Source organism: Cuculus canorus, chromosome 6 (assembly GCF_017976375.1).
Source record: "Cuculus canorus isolate bCucCan1 chromosome 6, bCucCan1.pri, whole genome shotgun sequence".
Classification (NCBI taxonomy): Eukaryota; Metazoa; Chordata; class Aves; order Cuculiformes; family Cuculidae; genus Cuculus; species Cuculus canorus.
The window spans coordinates 37655577-37664779 of record NC_071406.1 but is presented as its reverse complement, the minus strand read 5'-3'; the positions used below and the strand labels follow the sequence as shown (position 1 = coordinate 37664779).

At 45.9% G+C, this 9203-nt stretch overlaps 1 long non-coding RNA gene across 1 annotated transcript in view; it reads right to left on the bottom strand.

The window, feature by feature from the left end:
- The window catches only part of LOC128852515 (uncharacterized), a 49641-nt gene extending 42729 nt beyond the window's left edge, over window positions 1–6912 (bottom strand). The window contains exon 1 of the long non-coding RNA XR_008450391.1: window positions 6824–6912. This is a non-coding gene — a long non-coding RNA (uncharacterized LOC128852515). The remainder of the gene's footprint in view (window positions 1–6823) is intronic.
- Between the last annotated feature and the right edge of the window lie 2291 nt (window positions 6913–9203).

Sequence of the window (9203 nt, the reverse complement as noted above, 5' to 3'; positions counted from 1 at the left end):
CCTCTGGAACGCTGCAACAGCAGGTTTGTAACACTGTTAGGAAGGGATTGCAGCTACCACCTAGGATTTATAGCTTTATAGACAACTCAAAAAAGCAATCAGAAGTATCATCCACCCTGAAAGGTTCTGTATCAGGGAATGGGCCCTGGGGCTGTTATTCCTGGGGCCACAGCAAGAGGAGTCCAATTACTTTGGAAGAGCCATAGCTCAAGGAATCATTGTTACTTGCACATCCTTGCCCTTAAATATACCTCCTCTCTCATTCCTCAAGCATTCATGAAACTGCCTGAACCCCATCTGAGCACCAGCTCGTTCTATTAAAACCCAGCTTTGCCTTATTAAGTTACTACACACGAAATGGCCATAATTCAAGTGCCAACAGGTGCAGCCGGCACCAGAATAAACCCCAGCTCTTCCAAGAGCAGCTGCCTCCTTTCTGAGGCTGCCCAAAACAATCTCCTGTTTAAACCCTTACCACTCTGGTAGACAGGGCCAAATGGAGCTCTGCATTACGCCCTGCCCAGCAGGCGGCTTACAGGGCTTGTGGCCGCTACATCCACAATGGGAAAAACTCTTAATAGAAGGAATGAAAAAAAAACAATCGAGAAGTTATTTAACCTTACCCTGAAAAGGCAACAAAAAAGAGCAAGATCCATGAAAGCAGGTTATATATAGCGGCTTAGCCTGGTGGGCTGCTGGACACCCTACTGGCCCTCAAAACGCTGCCTACACACACACACACACGCCTTGTGGCTCCTCTTTCCAAGAAAGTACAGATCCCAGTCACTGGAAAAACAATCCAACACAAAACAAACTAACATTTCACTGTCTGTGCTGTCAGCCTCTGTTTCACACTGCATCGACACCGAGTCACAGAAGCAGCCCAGGCTGGGGTCAGACACAGCCCTAAAGGAAAGGCTGGAACTACCAATATCTTTTCCCTCCCAAAATTGTAATTTTTACTCATTTCTAAAATATTTGAGGCCCAAGCCTGGATAGCTAACAAAATGGGATCACTTCTCACCAGTGCAGAAGAGAGATTTAAGCCACCCAATTTTTAAAAGCTCACATTCTTATTTTTGTCTGAATTGAAATGTCAGATTACAGGACATAACCAGCCTGACAGCACTGCTCTGAGTAATAACAGTAAGGAATCCAGGGAACCTTACCTACGCTACTCCCACCCCTCAAAAATTAGAATAGAATTCATTTTTACAAACAAAATACTTGAAAATAAATACTCTTTTCCCATTAAACCGAGTCTCAAAGTACTTCATGGAGCTGCACAGGGAATGGATTTTTATGCTACCCAAAGTTTTTAGTGATTTTAAGAAATTCCCACCTCAAATTTAGACAGAGGCACTGCTGAAAAAGTGTTCTTGTTCTTATAAGATGAAAACATTTGGGAGTGATCTTAAATAATTCAGCCATTTATAAAGAATCACAAGCTCCTTTTACACTCCTCCTTCAGCTAGGAGGGGTTTGTAGCTTGTGTTTAATAAATAAGCAAGATGTTTTGGAAATTTCATGACATTCCTTTTTAATTGAAGAACATACCAGGCCCTCTCTTCCAGTCAGCTTTAATTTCATCAATAAACTCCATCCAAAGAACACCCAACCCCACAACAATGCCTGAACAGCTCTGATGGCTTAGCTGTCGGAGAACAGGGAAGCCTCCTACTTCACCTCAAACCATTTCAAGGTTGAACTTGTTTCAGTCTGTTGCCTCCAGCCTAGTTACACCAGCATTGCTCAAAGCTCCAATCCTGGGCAAAGCTCCTCTAGAAAGTGTCTTCCTTCTGTATTTTTTTGTTGACCTAAGGACAGGAATTCTCCACTGCAATCCCATACAGTACATGATGCACCATGACCAAGCTCCTCCTTTACCCACAGAGAGAGACTGAAGACTTGAGCAGCTGGGGAAGGCTGCCCTGCACCTGCTCCAGCTCTGCATGGAAAAAAGTCATCCCCTGCCATCCAACACCTCCTGCCATCACTGCATTTGCTTTGTATTTTAAATAGAACATTGTTAATGAACATATTTGCCAAAGCAACTGGCAGTTTAACTCTTTGGAAGCAGGGCTAAATCCGCAGAGAAAGGTCACACTGCAAAACACTGGTCCTTGGAATGCAGCGATTGGCACTGTGGAGTGGGCATCTCGCAAAACCAAGGTGGAAAGGACAGAATGATTGAGGAGAGGCGGTCACCATGCCCAAGTATATAATTTGGCCCTTGGCACAAGCTATGCTCAGTGAGAATGGGCACCTCACAGGTGAGCAAAGACATGACCACAGCTGCTTCTGCCAGGCCAGGGGTAGCCAAGAAGCCCCTCAAGGAGGGGAACTCTTATGGACCGAGCTGGATGGATTTCAGACACAGAAACGCAAGAGGAGCAATGCTGTCTAGCACCACTGGAGCGTATGGATCCTCAGCCAGAAAAAGGCAGAGGCTGTTTTATACTACTTGCAGTGCTTTGCTGTGGAGACATCCCAGATCCAAATGGGCTTGCACAGCCATTCACAGCATCAACACCCACCAAAGAGACCATCAGGCACAGCCTCCTGTCCCCAGCACCCCACTCAATTTCATCTGGCGTGCAGGAGTCATGTCAAAAACACAGACACTGGGCTCTGAAAAGGAACAACTCTTCTGCACGCCAGCGTTGCCCCTAGTTTCGGGCTAGATGTTAATTTATTTCAGAAGAATGGTCACCAACCACTGGCTGGAGCAGTTCTGTGCGGAAAGAGAGACCAGATGGACAGGAAGGGGCATTTATCCAGGCCAACAAAGCTGTGTCAGGAGTTATTTACTGGTCTCCCAGCACCCAAGTGTCGTACACAGTGTGCTCCACCCACTGCTCCAGCTCACTCGGGCAAAGGTTGTTTGGATACCTCTCCTCACAACCCTCTGCGTGGCTTTCTTTCCTCACTCCCCAGAGCTGCTAGACACTAAGCATTCCTCCCTAATGCTCACAGGCTAAGAAAACAGGGAGGCACAACAGCAGTTGTGCCCCTCTTTTCCAGAGCAGGAAGGAACGTGAAGGTCACTAATGGGACCCTAACACTGTAGGAGCCAGCGTGTACGCTCACAGCCCCTCACAGCATTATGCTCTGAAGATCTGACAATTATTTGGAGACAACTCCAGCACTTTGACACAACAGCAAGACGTGATTATTTCCCGTTATCGAGGCGTCTGGCATTCCTGTATAACATTGCCTGGGTCCTTCACACAGATCTGCTATCCTGACTATCGTGCTGCGATAGCAAACCTAAGAAGAGAAAGTTTGGAAGAGATATCCTCTTTCTAGCAGGCAAACGTGGTTGTTTATATCACTGAGCCCTCTCAGCCTTCATAGCGTAGAATCACAGAACGGTCTTGGGTTGGAAGGGACTTCAAAGCCCATCCAGTCCCAATCCTGCCATGGGCAGGGACACCCCCCACTGGATCAGGGGCTCCAAACCCCATCCAACCTGGCCTTGAACCCCTCCAGGGATGGGGCAGCCACCACTGCTCTGGGCACCCTGGGACAGGGCTTCACCACCCTCACAGCAAAACATTTCTTCCTAAGATCTCATCTCAATCTCCCCTTTAGCAGCTGAAAACTGTTACCTCTCATCCTGTCCCTGCCCTCCCTGATCAAGAGCCCCACCCCAGCTTTCCTGGAGCCCCTTTCAGCACTGGAAGCTGCTCTAAGGTCTCCCCACAGCCTTCTCTTCTCCAGATTGAAGAGCCCCAGCTCTCCCAGCCTGTCCTCATAGAGGAGATGTTCCAGCTCTTGGATCATCTCCGTGACCTCCTCTGGACCCACTCTTCTCTGCATCAGTACCAAGGTATTAAAAAGCCATAGCGTGTACAAGTCTGAACAAACTCCACATATGTAACCCTCCCAGTGATGTAAACTTGTCTCCAAACCAAATTATCCTCCTTTTTCAGACAGTTCCCCTCTTATGGTATTTCATGCCATTATTACAAGAACAATTGTTCCACGCCAGGTGGTTTTCAACCAGATCTCAGGCTTTAAACAACACAGTCTTCTTCCCAGAACTCCTGTACTGTCTGCACAGTCCTGCTGCAGCTTTAAATCTACACCTTTCTCACACAGGGGAAGCTGACTTCTACAGGGATACACGGAAGAGCTCAAACGTGCAATGAAGAAAAGATGCTTCCTTAGTAACCCGTTATTTTTCAGTTATTTCATAATGAAAAATACCATAGCTTCTCATTCATCTTGGCCCTTAGGTTTACTTCAAAATGAAGCCAGAAATGTGGCTGAAGATGTAAAATTTCCCTCTCACATCTACCTTTAGATTAATTGGCACAGCACGTAGCAGACCACGGTTTATTAGAGCATTACACTGAACACCCCATTAACAAAATATATGGTTCAGGAGGATGGTACAGATTCATCCATAAACATTTCATTTCCCCACCAATGCAGCAATGACGGGTAGCAGCCCTCCTAAATCAAGTTGTTTATTGTAAAAGAAAGGCTATCGCCAATCCTCTGGAAAGGCCTTGCACCAAGAAATGAATGAGGGAGATAAAAGCAATAAAAATGCACATGTGTGTTTCCCCATGAGCATGAAAAGTATTTCAAACAGGGATAGTTCAGGCTGGTTAAAAACCAGCCATGATTATTATTATTTGCCATTATAAACAAACTCATTTTTCCTGTGTTTCTGGAGTTTACATACATTGTTTATCACCTTACTGCAGGAAGAAAGGCATTCAGGCACTGAGAAGTGTCACAGGGCAACTGCAGCCCATGGCATAGCTCCATGGGAATTCAGCTCCTGCCCAGTCTCACAAACATCTGCTGAAGCTCACGTGGCTTCTTCATGGTCTCATGGGTGAAACTGGGCAAGAAGGAGCATGTGAGGAGAGGAATCAGGACAGGTGGAGAGCCAAGAGCCTTGAAAAAGTCAGTGACAAAAGCAGCACCTCATGGTGGCTCCTCAGTTATGTTTTCTACAGCCATCCAGAGCATTTCTCCTTGGTGTGCTGCTCTGTGCTGACCTTTCCCTTCCTCACCTCCCTGTTGTAGGCAAGGCAGCAAAACGGAAGGACACAGTGCCTCTGATCCATGTCAGAGCAAATTAGTTTGAGCAATCCGCAGCCTCTTTGGAACACAATTACCAGGAGAGTGCTGTGCAGCAAAAGGCACATCCATTTTCCATGAAGGCAGATCCTTAAGAGAGTCGGAATCAAGGAGGAGTGTGTAACATTGCTTCCAACTCACTGAGTCTGGCCACACTGGAGGTTGTTTTTCCAGGGCTCTGCTACAAGGACCAAGAGATCCCTAGGCATCACAAGGAATAAGAAGCATAAATCTCTCCCTCATGGTTGCCTTGGAATTTGTGAAGCAAGCTTAGAAGTGAGAAGGTAAAGAAACAAAGCACCCATGATTTGTTATATTTGTGGAAAACCAAGTCTCATATTTAAACCAATAAAATTTGGGGATTTTGGACTCGAAACTCAATTCACTCTGTAGACGGGCAGAATGCTTGCAGGGTGGGGAAGGAGCCTTGTGAGGAGACCAGTTCACTTCGAGAATAAAAGTATGATTTAATTGAAAGCCCTTTCTGGCACTCGCACCACTGCATGAGTTTGTTTAAAAAAATCCCTGCAGTATAACCACGCTTAACTTTCCACAGCAGGATGTAAAGAAAGGAGATGATGAAGATCCCTCACAGTCAGGTATAGCCTGTAGGAAGGTCAGCACAGCACAGAGATCACAGTCTTCTGCTACCACAAAACCCCCTACTGCTGATCTCCTTCATTTCACATCCTCTGCATATGCTTCAGAAGAAGTGTGACTGATCATCTCTGCTCACAGCTCCTGTAGGGACAGCAGTATTTAGTTTCCCACACTCTAACTAATTAGCTGGTCATAACAACATAACCTTCCTCCACCCTGCTGTAAGTTTAGCACATCCGAGGACGCCACGTAGAATGAATTGCTTGGAGAGAGGCTACAGGGCACCTGTGGGTCAGTTTTAAAGCCATACAAGAAATTATGACACAATAAGGCCTTTAAATAGCTACTAAAAAAAGACACTGTCATCCACCTAATCATTAAAGTGCAGAATAATGTAAGGGTCCACTTCCCAAAAGCAGGCAAACAAAGCTTCCAGATGGTTTTCCAGAGTTCCTGGTACTCAGAACTATAAAACGTCTCTTCTCTCCAAGGGGAAGCTTCTCTTCCCAGGCTCTTGTCTCTTACTAACTAAACTCTCTTCCAAGGCTCAAGGAAACTCATGCTGCAATAGATCCTAAAAGCCCTGGCAAAAGTGAGAGAAAGCTACATGTCCTTTCAGGTAAGGGGATTAATTGCCTCCTACACTCTTGTTAAGGAAGACACGTATATCCTGAACTGGGTATCATCAACATCACAAACGTGTATCCTAAAGTGCCACATACACCTGGCAGCTGTTCCTCAGGGGAACTAGGGATGGGTTTTACGCTCACTCCTTAGGCTGCCCCACTCCTCAGCTCTATCAGTTCAGAGACACACAAACAAAATAAGTCCTCTTTTATCGCTCCACATTTCAGCTCCCTGGACTGTTTGCTCAGGAAGGCATTTTCTTTGGCTCTTTGCAAGACAAAAACAGATGCATTTTTTACACCAACGCTATACCGAATGCTACCATTCTTCAAGTTGTTTTCCTCCATGCAAATGACAGTGCCTATTAACAACCCCATTAGTTTAAAAAGCAGGCTCAATTCAGAGTTCCTCATTTGTAACCTTTCTGTAGATCTGAAAAGCTAAGTTTGTTTTCAAGAGACAACAAATAAAACACCTCTGCCTTTCTTTAACTTACAAGGTCTCCTCTGGTCTGTTCCTGTGCCCTTCAGAAGCACTTCCAATCTTCTGGGGAAACATCAATGTTATCATTGCATCTCTTGCACATCCTTGATGGAATAAAAAACCAACAATTAGTTGAGCCCTCACAGGCCACAGCACACAGAGAAAGAACACACTTTCAGAAGAGCAGGATTTGCCTGCCTTTCCAGAAAGTTTGCTAAGGTTATGAAACAAGACACACAAGGAAGACAAGCCAGAATCCACCCAAGCATAGCACAACAACCACCAAGCAGCCTTGCTAATGACTGCAATGGTAACACAGCCATCCCAGCATGTCCTTCTACATCCTCTGAGCTCAACACCTACACCTGTGCAAGGGTGGTGCTCAGCTGTTTCAAGTTCTTGAAAGCAGCAAAGCTCCTGTTATAGAAACCCCTTTCCTCAGTGCAGATCAAACCTGTTACAGTAATTTGCCCAGTTCGGTAGTAGCTTCCATTGCACCATTTCTTCCAAATTAGGTGCTGCTTTCACACACAGATCAGTTCTCTCCCAGACCCTTGCTAAACCGGGGATAAGAAAACTTACTTTTCTATTTGCCTCGACTAAGAGGTGCAGCTCTGGCTACTCAACAGCTCCTGGTCCCTGTTCTTAACCCAATTAGCGCAAAGCACACGGATGAGTTCAAACCACAAGCTGAAAACAAGACCTCTCAAACTCTCTCACAACATCAACACTCAATTAGTGAGAATGTTTGTGGTCAGTGGCTGAGTTCAGCTGGATTTCAGCTGGAGATCTGTGAAGGAAATTGTGAGCAGCTCTTTAGAGCTACTGGGCCCAAGCCCAGTGATTGTTAAGCAAAAAAAGAAGCATGGCAATGGTTCCATTCAGCCTTCTCTTCTCCAGGATGAACAACCCCAACTCTCTCAGCCTGTCCTCCCAGCAGAGGTGCTCCAGCACTTGGATCATTTTCATGGACTCCTCTGGACTAGTTCCAACAGTTCCATGTCTTTCCGGTGCCTCTCCAGGCCTACCCATCACATTCTCAACCCACAAGATTCCCACACTTAACTCCCACGTCCCTCTCCCTGCTGACACCCAGCTATTACTGGACCTCCCACACAGGGCTTAGAGGGCTGTGGCATCTCTTTGGTGCTCAAAAGCACACACTGAAGATGCTGGCTCTCCTGGTAATGTGGTCAGAGAGCAAGACTGCAGCTGTGGTGCTTCACCAGTGTGGAGGAACAAGAGCTGGTTAGCGGGGGCCCATGCCCTGAGGAGGCCCACTTGAAGGCATGCACATCAGCTGCAGCCTGTCTCTCTCTGTCACATTGTCTCGCGCCAACATGACTCACACTGTGTGACCCCCACGCAAAGGCACACTAAGGAGGGTCACATATCAAGGGAGAAGTAAGCTGAGATCTCTGCATTTCATTCCAGCTTGCCCCACATTATAATGCCAACATAAAAAAGTTGCACGAAGAACATACAGGTCCCCTGATGGGCTGACATGCTAAACTGGCACCTGGGTTCTTCTTGAAAGAAGACAGCACATATGCTTTAAATAACCTACTCAGAAACCAAACCTCTAGGCTATTCATATCGGCCATGAATACTTGGAACACACTCTTTGTAACGCAGCCTGAAAGTCTAAAAGGGGGTAAAGTGCTTTGTGAGAGAGGTTGGTGCTGTTCTTGCTACATTTTCAATACTTATGGTCAGACCCTGCAGCTTGGCTTTACAGACGGTATCACCATCGCACGTAGCAAGGGAGAGGAACACGTGTGCCCATGGCTCCTTTAACAGGAGTCTCTATTATCTAAACACATCAACAGCCATCTGGCAGCAATCACCTTCAGGGCTTGTACATGGTGTTTGCTGGCTGTCAGAGGATCTCTTGTGAATGACTGATCAGCCAAGAGGAACAAGAACCTATAAAGCAGTTCTTCCACTTCAGATTTGTACCTTGCATATCAATAATTATTTAAAAGCCAAGCACGCGACAGCAGCGCTGGAAAAGCTCTGAGCAAAATCAAGACATTTGCATCCGAGGCCTGCATTACCTGGCAGTTTTCCACATCAAACTGCCTGTTATCAAAACCAAATCTGAAGCACCTAGCACTGGAGGAGAACACTCTTCCACAGCAACAGATGCTGCTGCAGACATAATAGGACTAACGATGCTCCAGCTCAGGAATGCACATGGGGAGTTGTAGGTGACTTGTATGGCAGAAAAAAAATGCATACAATGAGATTTGTTTGATCAATGCCTTTAAAATACCTTTTACTTGCATTAGGAATGAAAGACAGGAAAGAATGTATCTTCTAAAAAAAGAAGAATTCTATATTATATGGCTGTTCTGACCTGAATATACTTGTACAGTCTTCAAGTCTACAGA